An 18066-nucleotide genomic window follows, 5' to 3' on the forward strand; every position below is an offset into this window, starting at 1 on the left:
GCTATATATACTCAAGCCACCATATAATATCACAAGAAAATAGAAGTCTAACTAGATAACATTAGTCTATATAGCTACCCAGCAAGAATCAAATTCATCATCTAACAATCATTAAGTAATAATATCAAGTAATATCAATAAAATCACATAGTGGTAGCAATATCAACAGGAATATCAATATCAAAATACTAAATAGGCGGCACCAAAATGAATATCAATATCATGTGCCACTCAATGGCCACAACAGGGATAATGTACAAAAATAAATGGGACTCGAACCCAAAACCACTCCCATAGAGGAAAAAAATCAATATATATCTACTCCATCTACTACTAAAAGAAATAAACCACAGAGTAGTAACATAATCATAAATTCAGCAATAAGGCACATAATGAACGATATTAATTCATCAAGGCATTAATCATCAATGGGTATAAAAACCTCAATACATATAATAAGAGATAAATGAGAGAAATAAAAGCACACCAATTATGGTAACATCCACAATCACATGCCTGACAGGCATAGGAAAATAAATCTGAATAGGTCCAAATCAGATCGACCAACTAAATCATCAACTGAGGTGCCAAACGCAACATATCTAACTGAAGATGTCACAATATAACAAGCTGATCTAACTAAGCTAAATGACTGGAATCTCATGTCAGGGACACACCCTAGACTAGTAGTTGATCTCTCTGCGACCATAGAAATTCCTGATGCATCAATATGGAGAGAACAAAAATTAAGCCCAAATGGATGGCCAACTGATGTTGAGATAAATTTGCAAAATTATGTCCAAACTTCTGAAATCACAACTTGTCTTAGGAACTCTAGGCTGGTGGGGAATACAGGATAACTATAGCTGATCAACTATCTCATATCAAGGGCATTCTCTGAACTAGTGTCTCATCACAAAACAACCAAACCAAGATCTTAGAATACTTTGAGATACTGCCAATCATAATCCAGAATGATTACCATGGCCCAAAGAACCATACCACACTCTGTAAGTCTAATGGGGACTCTTTCCAAATCCTGTTTAGCTGCTACTAAAGATATTTAATATCCATCTCTGAATCTCTAGTCCGATGTTGTACTAAAATTCTAGAAATATGTGTTGGAGTCTTAGCCATATTTGTCGATAATATCGCATCATTATTTGGGATAGAATAGTCGAAGAATGTGTTCAATGTTCATTAAAATATGGACACATAATAAAGAGTCATGAAGTAAATTTCCTAAAATATCACTGTATCCTTCCAAAGATAGGTTATAGATATCTTCGCACTGATCCGTAAGACTCTACTAACACTTAGCCTTGTACTAATACACAAATGAAACCTAGGCTCTGATACCAATTTTTTCACAATCCAACTTCTCAGGTTATGATGGTACCTATCATAACCTACCACTAGGCATGCTAACCCATAGTTCGGAATGGCTAGTAACATACTACTCAATAATATAAGGAAAATAATGCGGAATATATGTAATAAAAATCAATATATAGAAGAATCCCAAAACCTGGAGGCATCAGTACAAGCGCTTATAATATAAAAAGAGTAAAAAAGTGAAATATAAAGAGAAATACAATGGTACAACTTATCTCCGAATCAACTTAGAGACTAGTCTAATACATAAAAGAGAGATAATTAATGTTTCGAATGCCAAGATCTCACTATAAGTCTCTGAACCAGGGATGCTCCACACGATGCATACATTAATGATGATAACCCATACTATGATCTACAAGCTGCAGAAGTGTAGTATGAGTACCAAATAAATGGTACTCAGTAGAATACTGCCAACTGAGCTCCAACAATAAAAACAGGTATATACAACATATAAACAGAATGGAAACTACACCCAAGAGTCCAGAAATCATATGATAAGCCAATAAGATAATAAGGAATAACTATCTATTCATATCCAAGAGTCTAACATAATAAGACTAAGGAAGTATCAGGATGAACTATCCTATTCCGGCTACATTCAATACACATCAATGCTATACTGTATATCCCAGGTCAATATACAAATAAAGGGAGAAATAAAGATATATAGTAATATGCAAAGCAAAGAAACGACTATACAATATGAACAATGAAAGATGGGATATATAGTAGTATCATAGCTTTATATATATATATATATATATATATATAAGAATATGAGGTCATCTCAAAGCATAACCTGTATTATCGTATTCTCATTTTAAGACCTCATTACAATACTATCAAGATTTAAATACTATCATACTCAGGGTTCCTATTCCACATGGCTAGACATGAAATAATCATGCATAATAATGTAATCATAATATAACAGAGGCCGAAGACATACCTCAAATCCTGATACTAGATAAATGACCAATCTGTCATAAGCTTGCCATAATAATAATCATAACAATGATAATAACAATATCAATAACAACACAAATAACCGACTACTTCGAACAACCAAATACCTAGCCAAGCCTATGCGTACCCTCACCACCCAAGAATCAGAAGGTTCAATCAACATACAACAACATAAGGCATATTTTTTACCCATATATATTCAAAAATCCTATACCAGCTGATAAATATAGGTGCATACTGGTGATAGGCGATACACATATAGGAATGAATGCAAAGTACAAAATCAAATCACAACTCATCATAACTATCCTTATTAGGACTATCAACATATCCTCAATATATCCTCTGTCCTTGCCGGGTATCAACATCCTCACTATAGTATCCTCCGGCCTTGTCGAGTATTAATATCATCACACTAATATCCTACGGCCTTGGTGGGTATTATTATCATCACAATAGTATCCTCCGACCTTTCCATGTATCAATATTATAATAATAGTATCCTCCAACCTTGTCGGGTATAAATATTATCACAATAGTATCCTCCAGCTCTACGGGGTATCATCACAATAGTATCTTCCGGTCTTGCCGGGTATCAATATCATCATAATAGTATCCTCTGGCTTTACCAGGTATCAATATCATCATAATAGTCATTGTCGAATAACATACACTAATATAGTCATAAACATAATCATATTACCATAGAATGTCAATCTAGTCAATACTTTCCAACAGTTCATTATTAGCTAACCAATACTTATTATTATGAAATCATTATTTTGCTAGTCATCACATAAACTCTAGTTATTAGCCTAGACATTATCCTTCACATAATCCTTATTCACAGGATAGCAACTAACCACTATTTATTTAATAGCCAACATCTAACATCTAGTCAAGGTTCATCACTAGACCCAAACCGCTATTTATCCACCATTCATTATTATCAACTTATCATCCTACATCCGTTAATCATTACTAGACTACACATTACTACTTGTCACCTAATCATCTTTTATTAACTGAACCATTCATTAACTAACCATCGTTAGATACCATGTTTCAGTTAAGCAAGATTCATTAACTAATACATTAGATTCATAGCTATCAAGTGCTATAGTCCCCTAATAGACAACTAGTTACCACATAGCATAACCATCTAACTAGAAGAACAACTATAAGATCACATCTCAGCTATAATCACATTATTTATAATGGTAAATAATCATGAACGTACCAAATCTATGCATGCCATCACCAGTATTCAATCAATAGAATAATAAGAATTATATGACATTTTCCTATGTCCCATACCAAAGAGATGTGTATACAAACATATACATATTCATATTCATAAACTATAATCACATCATCTATAATGATAAATACTTCTCGGCTATTCAATCAATATTATAACATGGACCTTAGCCCATTAATTTATACAAAATAATTACAACATCATAATCACAACCTTAGGCCTATACACATATGCAGGACTGATATCAATAATCATATTTATAAGCCATAACATATCTCTAATCATCTTATATATAGGAGGAATAATATCAATAAGCATGTAAGCATTTCTCACACAAGAGGCATCGCACATCTTTGATACATAATATGGATAGACATGGTATCATATCTCACACAAGTGGAATCTCACATCTAGGAGGCATAATATATATAGATATGTAATCGTCTATGGGGTATCTTATATCAATAGGTCATATACATCATGACATTAAGAAATATCACTCCTCTAGGCCAATTTACATATCTAACAGGAACATCATCTATATAGGTCCAATAATCATGACTAAAGAAAATAGCAACTCTATAGGCCAATCATCAAGTCTAAAAGGAAATAACATCTCTATAGGTCAATTCATCAAGTCTAAGAGAAAATAGCATCTCTATATGCCACACAACGTATCTAGGATGAATATCATCTCTAAATGCCCAATATCACTTCTACAAGGAGTATCATAACCACAACTCAAAAGCCACAATTTTGGGACATCAATACAAGTTACCAAGTTATAAAGTAACCTTATTCTAAGGTTTACTAGCCTCATCTATGTATAACATCCACACCAAGTCCACAAGACTTAACACAAGCTCAGGCCTAAGTAGGCTGAATGGTCCCACTTTTAACCCACTATTTCCATAATTAGGCATACTATGCCCCAAACTAGGCTAAGGTATCTAGTTCATCTTCTAGATGTCAAGTAAGCCTTATTCAAGCCTAAGATAGAAACTTCGACTAAAAACAAGGGTACTCAAGTAAACTCTACACAACTTATGGTTTTAAGACTATCACACCAGCCCAATAAGGCTAAATATACAAATCACATCTTAAATGCTAAAACCATATTTCAAACATAGCATTATACAATATCCATGCTATAACTAATCTAAACTAAAGAGAAAAGGCAAGAGGATAAAAAAGGGTTATAAACATGCCATCTTACGAGTCCAAAATCTTTACCTTATTCCCATATATCATTATATCAATGCCAAGTTATCTTACTAATAATCAAGCCTAATATTCATATGCACACGCAATATATATCACACAACATTTATGAAGAAAAGTGGACAGAAGTCTACTTCAAGGACAAACTGCAAAACCTCACTTCATGCACCACATGCTCGTCTTTACTTTATAATCCTCAAAATGCCATCACACTATCGTAACCATACTCTACTTATCAATATGAGTTTAATGATGCCCATATTGCACTATTGTGCTTCGGGTCCAAAAAAGACAACAAAACTCCAAGTGGGTCCTACATATGGAAAACGTGCTTTCGAGACCAACTTAATGTTCACACATGTATAAGGAATCGTAAACCTCAAAGAATGGGTGAAAACTAAGCATACTTTGGGCTAAAATCAAGCCCTAAGCTAAATTAAGTTCTTGGGTCTAAACTAAGAAATTCAAGCATGAGTTCATGGAATTGTTACCTTAATATTGAAGATAATCGCAATACAAGATGATAATTGAGCTCCCAATTCACCCCCATGACCAATTTTGAGTTATTACACTCATTTTGGGGTTTTTAGGTCCAAATGGTGAAGGGGAAATGCCCCAAACACATCTTGGGTCCTTTATATAGCCCCTACAACTAAAGTGATTCCGCTATCGTGGTCATATAGGCCACAATCGTGCTACCTACGGTCGCGGTTGCACCAGATGACAACAAACTCAAAAATAAGTTTTTGACCCTTGAAACTCATCCGAAATCCAAAGAATATGATCAAATAGTGAATTTTGAGTGTAAACCACATTTCAAATTTATTGGAATCATCAAAACTTCATCGGAGATCGTTTAGGAAAAAAGTGAGGCCCACACCTATAGTTTCATCACTTTTTATAAAATCTACTCAATAGCCCAAAATAAGTTCGGGAGCCTTGGGACCTGAACCAATGGTCTCCCAAGTCTAAAATTAACATTATGAACACGTTGGTGAAGTCATATTTTCAATACGAGGTCATTTCAATCAAATGTGGGTCCTATACCTATTCTTTCCAATTTTCAACTTTCTGACCAATAGGTCAAAATGAGCTCGGGTGCATTAGGACCCAAAACAAAGGTCTACTAAGATAAAAATTGATATTTTGAATCTGCTGGTGCAGTTAGAATTTGCATCCAAGATTTTTTTACTAAAGTTTTTTCCCAGTGGCCATTTTGAACAAGCGAAGACTTCTAAACAAGGAATTGTCTCTAAAAACCAAACGAATTGCCCGATTACCAAACCATCGGTCCCAGCAAGTCATAAATGACTTGAGGAAGATATGGAGAAGCTCAAATGGTAAAGATAAGCATAAATATGGAAAATTACATGAAGGGTCATTACGTAAAACTTTAGGTCATTTAGACACCCACACTGGCTAGCACAGTTTCCAGTATTAGTCTTTTGAGACCACTACTTTCATGACCCAGCTACATATCCCGCTATTAAGACTAACATGCATCAACATTTATTAAACCCATTATACAAATAGGCACCCATATGGTATCGTCATACTAACCCCACTTGCAAGCTTACATTATGCCATTATAGCAATTTCATTATTTTGGACTCGAACCCATTCTCGAAATAAGGACATCAATTTAAGTTAACATTTGTGACTCAAACCCATTTAGCCAACTAAACTCCAAAGTTTCAATTCAAATTTATTTAAGGCCACCAAGGCCTTTGAAAATTCATTCTTCAATTATTATCATTGTTATGCCAATGCCTTAGTTCAAAAACACAATTAAGCTTGTGACAATACCATTCTCATTAATAATTTCACAAATAGGTTGAAGGCATGCTGTTATTAAAGCCAAAATAATCAAGTTTGAGATTCAACCATAACCCCTCAATTGAATCACCAGTCCCATTCACCCACATGTGAAAAACTATAATTTGAACAAGCATAATCACAATTTAAGCCTTGGAAAACAGTATCCAATGATATGCATTCAAACCCCTCAACCTTGGTTTCAAAACTACCATTAATGATTTATGAACCATACTTCAAATATATGTTTTTAGTAAACTAACAATATGGGATGAGTCACATGCCTAAATTACATAGATTCACGAAGAGAAATTGACTCTTGAACTCTTAGATGACAACTTTGGAGAAACCTTAGCCAATTTTGCTTCAGAGCATTTTAAGAGAGTAAAAAGGGTGTTTTGATCTTGTTTATTGTAGAATGAATGCCCCAAAGTGTTTTAGGGACGTGGGGCCTTAAGAGGAAGCTTCCCAAGTAGCTTCCTTAAACTTTTGGTTCCGCCATAGAACCTTTACCGGAGCCACATCCTTCATCTACAACCGATAAACTTACCGATCCAAGATCCTCACCAAGATTTCTTCATAGGACAAAGAATCCAAAATACCAATGTTCTCTAATGGAACAACCAATGAAGGATCACCCACGTATTTTCATAACACGGACACGTGGAATACCAGATGAATGGAACTTATGCTAGAGGGAAGATATAACTTATATGCAAAATTACTAACCCTTCTCAAAACAAAGTACGGGACAACATATCGAGGACTGAGATTTTACTTCTTCCTAAACTGCATTACTCCCTTCATGGGAGACACCTTCAAGAACACCAAATATCTAACCTCAAATTCTAAGTCCCTTTACCTTACATCTGTATAGGACTTTTGGCAACTTTGGGCGATCCTAAGCGTATCCTGAATCACCTTCACCTTTTCCATAGCTTGGTGAACCAAATCTGGGCCAAACATCTCCACTTCACCAATCTATAACCACCCAATAGGAGACCTATACCTCCTACAAGATAATGCCTCAAGTGGAGCCATACCAATGCTAGAAATGTAACTATTGTTATAGAAAAATTCAATGAGAGGAAAGTGGTCATACCAGCTACCACCAAAGTTAATTACACAAGCTCACAACATATCTTCCAAAGTCTGAATGGTTCTTTTCGCTTTCCCATTTGCCTGTAGGTGAAAGACGGTTCTAAGGCTTACTTTAGACCCTAAATAACACTAAAAAGAGTGCTAGAAATGCGATGAGAACTGAGTACCATGATCCAAAATAATCGAGATAGGCGCACCATAAAAATTTAAAACCTCATAAAGGAACAACTTTGCATAGTCCTTGGTAGAATAATTAGCCCTCACTGGCAAAAAGTGAGCAGACTTAGTCATCTTATTCACGATGAACCAAATGAAGTCACACTGATTCCCCGATCATGGAAGGCTATTAATGAAATCCATATTAATTATCTCCCATTTTCACATTGGTAGTTGAATTTCTTGAATTAACCCACTGGGCCTCATGTGCTCCACCTTCACTTCCTGATATACCATATACTTTGCCATAAAGTTGGCTATATCCTGCTTTATATTATTCTACCAATACATATCCTTGAGATCATGATACATCTTTTTTGAACCAAGATGAACTATATACCACGATTCATGAGCCTCGACCAAAATCCTGCCCCGTAATCCATCAACATAAGGCACACACAACCTCTCTTAGTACCTAAAGATACCATCACCATCGATCTCAAAGTCCATCACCTTTTGCTCACCCACATCATCCTTGATATTTATTAGGAGAGGGTCTAATACCCACTTATCCTTTATTTTAAAAGCTAGAGACAATTGTGCCACCTGCTGTACATAGACACCACTATCCCCAGAGTCCAAGAGACAAACTCCAAGGTTAGCCAAATGGTGAATACCCTTCACCAATTCCCATTTATCCTTATCCACGTGTGACACACTACCCATGGATAACCTACTAGAGCATCAGCAACCATGTTAGCTTTAACTGGATGGTAGTGAAGACTCATATCATAGTCCTTCAACAACTCAATCTACCTCCTTTGCCCAAGATTAAACCCGTTCTGGGTGAACACAAACTGTAGGCTCTTATGATCAGAAGAGATACCAATATAGAAACCATACAGATAATGACGCTAGAGTTTTAATGCGAACACCATGGTTAACAACTCCAAGTCATGAGTCGGATAGTTCTTCTCATAAACCTTTAACTATATAGAAGCATAAGCAACCATATTACCATGCTATATCAAAACATGACCCAAACCAACCCGGGATGTATCACAATAGATGGGAAAATCCTTCCTTCATCCAGAGTCAAGACCAGAGCTGAAGTCAATTTATCTTTTAGCTTCTTAAAACTACCCTCGCATGCATAAGACCATAAAAACTTCATCTTCTTCTGAGTTAACTTGGTTAATAGAGAAGCAATAGAAGAGAAACTTTCCAAAAACCTTCTATAGTAACTGGCTAAACCCAAGAAGCTCCGAATATTGATTGGAGTCATAGGTCTAGGCCACTTGTTAACCACCACAACCTTCTGAGGATCCACTATGATCCCCACTAGATAGAACATGACCCAGATAAGTCACAATATTCAACTAAAACTCACAATTAGAGAAATTATGTAACACCTCAAGTCTGTACTTCAGACGCTACACGATGCTAGTGAACTCAAAGGACCACCAGCTAACCCATGACTGATATCTGTTGTGAGCACTGAATGATAATACAAAAATAAATATAGAATTAGGATGAATTATCATATTGTTCAAAATCTAAATACTGATAAATAATAACATCTGGTAAAAATATCTGAAAACTAAACACTGTCTGAACTGGTCTAGTCTGAAAAGCCTCTAACTGAACTGTCTAAATGTGGAGTTAATGGGATAAGTCCCCAACTAACTCTAACTACTAAACTACTGATAAACTGATAACTAAAATAAAAGCATGCCCTTGATAGATAAGGACTCACTACTAAAATTGTTATTGATAGTCTGGGCTGTTAACTATGGTCAAGAGCCCGTGCGTTTGAACCTATGATATAAAACATCATAGCGCAAAGAAAAGGTATGCATCAGTACTTTGAATGTATTGGTATACTAAGTGAGGTAGGATGATACAAAAGGGTCTATATGAATGAACAATATCTAACTAAATAACATAAATACAATTGAAGGAGAGTACATGTATAACTGAAACTGATGAAAAACTGATTATGTAATATTGTGCGCATATCTATATATACTATGTCTGAGATCATAGTAACACTGGATACTAAGTTCTGATAATCGAGTGACTAAAATCTGAGTTTATTGATGACTTTATTACTAATAGCTGGGTGGCTATTTCTGACAGTCCTAAATCTGTAGAACTAAACTGAGTTCTATACTGAGATGGGTGACTGTGTCTGATATTACTAAATTTATAGGACTGAACTGAGTTCTCTGTAGAACTGAACTGAGTTCTATACTGAGTTGGGTGACTGTGTCTGATAGTACTAAATTTATAGGACTGAACTGAGTTCTATACTGAGACTGAAACTGAAATTATGGGAGGTAATCATCTAATTGATATGCCCCAAATCTGAGCTGATAGGGGTCCAACCTGTGACCCTATTTAGAAGGGTGCTAATACCGTGCCACGGGTACTAACACTGGAGAACCAGGATGCCAAGCTTAACTGATGGGTGACACCTGGGCTGAGTCATGCCTAATCTATCGGGTGACCCTTGAGAGGTAGTCAAGTGTAGTATGATGGGTGACTCCTCATACTACACTAGCTACGCAGTTCTGGAGTACAGGGACTGCTACTAATAACTCTGCCTCTTAGATAGGGAACCGATCATCACTGCACTGGCTCGGTGGTAAATCCTACTCCTAACTGAAAGACACTGAATTGATTTCTAAACTGTACTAGGATGGACTAAACTATTACTGTTCGTGCTAACTGACTGAATTGAACTGAGTTCACGGAGTACTGTAACTAATGGAGAGTTCTAAATTCTATTGTCTAACTGGATATACTGAGTCTGTACTAACTAAAAACTACTATGCATGACATCACTAAGACTATTCTGAAGCTACTGTAATTCTAGGTAAACAACTAGATTGTCGGGTATTAGATACCCCTAGGACTCGATAACAAAAAAGTAAAGCATATCATGATCTTGAAAGCATTATAATGTTCATAATTTATTCATAGAGACATTTCATCAAACACTTGCAAGAAATAAGCTTGCACATATGCTAACATGTCATAATTTCCCCATTTAATCAACATGAGCAATTTATCAAACCCTTGGGCAGCATATTCTATGCCCGTAATATTAATCAACATGTAGGCATCATGATTTCAAATCCTAATTTACCAAATCAAAAGTATTATCATGAATTCAGATGATACTACACACATGTTAAGTAATTTCACATAAAATTTGTAATAAACCATGGATTAAAAGCCTAATTAACAACACAATCATGAACATACTCAAATCCAACATAAAATTTATAAAATCAATTAACTGAAAGTTTTAAAAGAGTTTCTTGAACTCCAAGGGTGAAAGGAAACCCTTGGATGAATACTTCACATATCTTGATACTTGAATCTATAAAGACTGATGATTGTTCTTGAGTAATTTTGAAAGAATTTAAAAGAAAGTGAGCAATTTAGCCTCCTGGGTCGACTGATTTTATGTTTTGGGGCTGAAAAAAGGGTGAGATAATGACCCAAATACCCCTCTGGGCGCAAGTTTTTAATGACTAAAAAAGTTACCAGTGATGTGCAGCCCAACGTGTCACGTCGATAGGATCGATGCTATGGCTGACGTGCCGTGTTGATGGGATCAATGCTATGGCTGATGTGCCGCATCGATGGAATCGATGCTATGGCCGATGTGCCGCGTCGAGTCCATGTCGGCTCACTAGAATTTGCACTAGGGGCTGGGAAAAACATATATCGATGTGATAGTCGGTGTGACGCATCAAGATCGTGTCGATCCACTGGTTTAGACTCCCAAACTTGATTCAAACAAGGTCCAAAAAATCTGAAACTTGTCCGGGGACACCAACTGAAATTCCTGATCATGGATCAACTTAAAAATCAGCATTTAAAGGTCGTATGGATCGTGAAATAAGATTTTTAACTTATGAAGGATAAAATAATTCTAAGTGTAAACACTTAGCTGAAATTTCCAAGTCTGGGACTTATTTTCAAGCTTTAACGGACTGAGTTAAGCTTAGAATTTTTTGGGGTCTTACAACTTAACAAACAACTGCTGATCTTTCAAGGTCTACAACACAAGGCAGAGGTGATCGGCATGATCCTTCTTACTCTTAGAGTATACTAAGACGTCTTCAGTGAAATAAATCATGAAAGAATCTAGAAACTAGCGAAAGACCTATTCATCAAGTCCATGAATATTGTAGGGGCATTAGTCAAGCCAAATGACATCACCAAGAACTTAAAATGCCCATAACAACTGTGGAAAGTTGTATTAGAGATATCCACCTCCCTAATCTTTAATTGTTGATACTCGGACCAAAGAACAATCTTAGAGAAGAATTTGGCGCCCCGAAGTTGATAAAAGATATCATTAATTCGCAAAAGTGGATACTTATTCTTTATCATTACCTTGTTCAACTATTGATAATCAATGCATATACGAAGGGAACCATCCTTATTTTGTACAAACAAGATACGTGCACCCTACAGAGACACACTAGGATGAATGAAACCCTTGTCTAAAAGGTATTTCAACTACTCCTTGAGTTCCTTCAACTCAGCTAGAGCCATTTTATGCCAGGGAAGAAAAATAGGACAAGTCTCCGGAACAAGATCAATATCAAAATCTATTTCCCTATTGGGAGGGACACCAAGAAGATCATTAGGAAAGACTTCAGGAAACTTATTTGCCACTGGGACAGAATGTAAGAAAGGCCCTCTAAGTTAGAATCCTTAACCTAGACCAAATGATAGAGACAACTCTTGGAAATTAACTTTTGAGCTCTAAGATATGATATGAACCTCCCCTTAGGCTCTAGGGAACTTCCCTCCCATTCAACAATCAGCTCATTAGGGAATTTAAACATAACCTTATGGATCCAATAGTGTAGAGAATCACAGCACGAGTGCAACCAGTCCATCCCCAAAATAATATCAAAGTCAACCATGTCTAACTCTATCAAGTCTACTAGAGTTTATATATTACTAATAGATACCATGCAACCCCTATAGACCCTTGTAGCAATCACAGAGTCACCCACCAGGGTTGAAACAAAAAAATAGTTCGATATACACTCAGGACCAAAACCAAAATGCAAAGCCACAAATGGGGTCACATAAGAGATAGTGGACACCGAATCAAGTAAACAATACACATCATGGGAAAAGAGTTTCAACATACTAGTAACAACATCTAGAGACGCCTTAAACTTTTGGTGAGTAGTGACAGCATAATGGCAATTCCAATAGTGTCGGAGCCTAAAGTGGTACTATTTGATGCAGGAGCTGATAAAGAGGTAATAGGATCCTTGTTTACCACAAAAACAACTCTAGAGGGATAGTACCACTGCATATGTTCGATATGACCATACATAAAACATCGGTTCCTCTCCTTCTCGTACCAACCATAGTGGTGCTGACCAAAAAATCTACAAGAAGGGTAGGATGGTGTTGATTGGGTCCCATTGGCTTGAGATTGGTCACCCTGTGCGCTAGAAGTATCACCACCCTAAAAACATTGGTCAGCAGATGACTTTGGGTAAGGAGCACTAGCTGTTGAATAAGTATTAAGACTTCCCCAACTCTTTATCTTAGACTACTTTCCACTCTACTGCTGGCCTCCACCATGTTCTAAAATCTAAAATTTCTTACTCTGCCTGTCCCCTATTTCCGCTTGCTTTTTCTTTTCTTTCTCAACCTACTGCATATACACAACCAATCTGGAGATGTCCATGTCCTTGTTCAACAAGGCAACCTTACTCTTAATAATCAACTCATGGGATAATTTAGAAGGAAAGTTATGCATTTTAGCCCTCGTGATAGACACCAACTCAGGAGCATACCTAGACAATTGATGAAATTGCAAGACATACTCTTCCTTATTTCTAGTTAATAAATTCTTCCGCCTTCCCCTCCTGAGGATAGAAATGATCCATAAATACACGATAGAGAAATCGTCACATAAGGCAAAACCAACATCTTCGCCTCTTGACTCTTCCAACTCATTGTAGCTCTGGTCTGCTACATTCTTCAATTAATAGGCAAGAAACTCCACAACTTCAATCTTCAAAGCATGCATAACTTGGAAGATCTTCTCCATTTCATTAATGAAACTTTGAAGATCCTCCTCAACCGTAGTGATAGTAAAAATCGGAGGATACAACCTCATAAATTAATGAACCTATAGTAGCACCAACAGAACTGGACTATTATGGCTGAGATGTCACTAACTAGGTCAATAGGTTAATAGAGAGACAAAACTCAATATTTGTAACCTTTCTTTGAGGCGTCTGAGTATGTGTCTCATCCTTAGGGGTAGGATTAGTGGAGATAGGTAGGACTCCATGAGGAAATTCAGATACAACGACCTTGACCGAGTCTGGACCTCAGAAGTTGGATGGGATTCATCCGCTTTGTCCTCAGATGGATCAAAAGAACTTTCACGAACATCAGATCTTCTTGGAGGTATATTTAGAAATATGAACAGATGAAAATCGTAGGGATCTAAGACCTTAGACTCTGTAGCCTGAAATTAAGACAACAAGAAAAGGAAATATTCATTAATGTCTCATAACCTCTCTCTTATAAGTTAGGCACAGTACACACCTATAAAAGAGACTCTACTTGACATAACTTTATGGACACCTAGTTGACCATGAACTTAGGATTTGATACCACCTTTGTCACAACCCAAATGAGGGTTGTCCATGATGGGTATCTCAAGTCCCACATGGACCAGAGATCACCCTCTTCGCCTAACTGTACCAACATAACATCCCTAAATGTTTGATAAATTTTGAACATATAACAAGATAACATAAAATGAAACTAATAACAATTCGTGATAAATCTATATCAACCACTAATAATTGGACAATCGTCCATCACCAAAAAATCAACCAAACCACCCAAGTCCACAATAATCTAATAAAGCCTCTACAAAACCAATGGTCAATAAAATATCAGGACATGCCCACTACAATGGCCAAAAATAATATGCAAAAGATAGTCAAAACATAAAAAGAAAACCACAATATGAACTGGGGCCTTTCGAAGGATGGAAGCTCACTACTTTAATCTGAATTGCTAGCTTATCCCAAAACCAAGTCACTGAGCAGGAGATGTAGAAGTATGGCCGGTTCCTACATCGCATGGTGATACAACGTCTAAAGATGGTTAGCAGTTGGAGCGCTAACATGTAACTCAAGGATAAAGGAACAAAATAATTCCATGATAATAGTTCAAAACCAATACAACATTCAATGCATAATATCATATAGTGTACGTATACATATATAATACCACATACTGGGGTAAGGAGCAAGGATTAGCATGAACTTCGAAAACCTTAACCTGGGTTATGTAGTATAACCATCATAAAACAAGTTACCCACAGACTATATGGGCCTATCCCTCACCTAGATGGAAGGGCCCCAATGCATGTAGCCGCATGAACCAGAGAATATCCATATCTGTATATGCCTTTATGGGGGACTCGAACCTCCCGGCATAGTCTTGGTGACTTAAGAACCAATGTATACAATATAGGAGACTCAAACCTCCCATTTATATATCCAATACGGGGTAATCAAACCTCTCAGTCATTTAGATACCCACACCGACTACTATGGTTTCCAGTGTTAGTCCTTCGAGACCCCCACTTTCATGACCTAGCCACACATCTTGCTCTTAAGCTTAATTTAAAACATTTAACATGCATCAACATTTATTAAACCTATTATACATATAGGCACCCCATTGATATCATTTTACCAAACCCACTTGTAAGCATACATTATTCCATAGCAATAATTTCATCATTTGGAACTCGAACCCATTCTCTATAAAAGGACATCAAGTTAAGTTAATATTTGGGACTCAAACCCATTTAGCCAACCAAACCATAAGGTTTCAATTCAAATCTGTTTTTGGACACCAAGGCCTTTACAAAGTAATTCATCAATCATTATCATTATTATGCCAATGCCTTAGTCCAAAAATACAATTCAACTTGTGACAATATCATTCTCATTAATAATTTCATAAATAGATTGAGGGCATGCCATTATCAAAGCCAAAATCATCAAATTGGGATTCAACCATGACCCTTTAATTAAATCACTATTCATATTTAGCTACATGTGTAAAAAAATAATTAAAATAATCATAATAACAATTTAAACCATGGAAAACAATATTCAATGATATACATTCAAACTCCTCAACCTTGGTTTCAAAACTACCATTAATGGTTCATAAACAGTGCCTCAAACATATGGTTTTAGTAAACTAACAATGAGGGAAGAATCACATGACTAAATTGCAAAGATTCACGAAGAGAAATTAACTCTTGAACCCTTAGATGGCTATTTTGGAGAAACCGTAGCCAATTTTGCTTGAGAGGATTTTGAGAGAGTAAAGAGGATGTTTTGATCTTATAGTATAGAATGAATTACCCAAAGTGTTTTAGGGATATGGGGACTTAAGAATTTTAAGTGGGAAATATCCAAAATACCCCCATCTAAAAATTATAAAAAAGCCATCCTTGGTTACGAGCTGACCCATTGACTTGTCACTACATCTACGAATCATAGCCATGCGTCGTATCCTATATAGTGAGTTGGATACCCATACACTGTCCATCTTATGACTCCATGATACCACTCACGACCTGACCATATGACTCGTATGGTCTAGTCTTATTCAAGAAAGAGCCCAAAGGGATTGACACTGGACAACATACAACTTAGCCCTACCACTCGTAATAAGGTCTTATGAATTATAGTGATTCACTCATACACAAAGAATAACCTAGTCAATTACACACTAGTTTAGTTGTGACTTGGGTCCCTAAGCCCATAACCACACCATACGACTTGTATGATGAGTCGTCAACAGCGCAGTAAGGTCAAAGCTCAAGGAATTTTTAAACACCAAAATATAAGGTGTTTTATGTGAGAAGGTGCATGAAGATCGCCAACCAAGGGTTGTGATCATGGCATGATTGGCAGGCAAGATAGTATGATTGTGGAGAGGGGCAACGATCGCAACTTGATGTGCATTCTCCAAGTTGGTGCGATCTCACACCTGCTGGTCAGGATAGGACTTCTGATTACCTAGTGTTGGTATAATTAGACCCCTTATGTCACAAATTAGACTATTTGTCATCCATATCTTGAGATATAAAATTCTAAAACAGAGGCAAAGCTTGGATTAAGCTTGTAGTTGATTTGGGGCAGCTTGGTTTTCAATTATTTTGTGATTTTCCTTCAAATTCATGGTAAGTTTCCTTTAATTTATTGATAAATTCTTAGAAACTAGGGATTTTAATTTTTAAACTTTATGGTTTAATTTGGGACCCGAATTGTGTTTTGTTTGTGCTCAAATTTTGAGCACAACTTTCTTGTCTTTCGAGGGACCTCATGACAGTGTCAATTTTTAGAATCCATTAGCGATCCCCATAGAATGGAAAATTGGGTCTTTCTTTACTCCTAATAATGCATAGATTATGATTTTGATAGAGTAGCGGCATTACCCATCTATTCTAACATATATATATTTTGTTGAAATAGATGAGACATTTATTGCACTTATCTCTGTACTTATTAACAGATTACCTAACTACTGTAAGTTATACAATATATGGGTAATTTGTTGCAACAGATATCCCATATGTTGCAACAAATATGTAATCTATTCCAACAGATGAGAAAATTTACAAATTTCAAAGCCCTAACAACTAATATAAATTAAAGGTTAGAAAACTTTCATTGTCCATCCACCAAACATCCATACTAGTCATGTTTTGAAATCTTTTGCACTAATTTATGCATAGAATAGACTTCTAGAGCATTTTCTTGATCTCATCACTTTGTTTAATTTAGCCTACTTTTAGATACTCCTAATCCTGTAAATATCCACCTTATTTAACTCATATTGCTCTTTTGTGTCCCTTGTATATTGCTAAATAGTGTAAGAAAAGAAGTTGTAATTTTTTTGTTTGATAATTAATAATACCTTGGAAATTATTTTCTTTCTCCTTTTAACCTCTAATGGAGTGAATGGATCTGAAATCCTCTTTGATTGAATGACACCCCTCTTAGATGTCAATTCTTTACAACATTAGTCAATACATTAGGAGAATT

Source organism: Capsicum annuum, chromosome 12 (assembly GCF_002878395.1).
Source record: "Capsicum annuum cultivar UCD-10X-F1 chromosome 12, UCD10Xv1.1, whole genome shotgun sequence".
Taxonomy (NCBI): domain Eukaryota; kingdom Viridiplantae; phylum Streptophyta; class Magnoliopsida; order Solanales; family Solanaceae; genus Capsicum; species Capsicum annuum.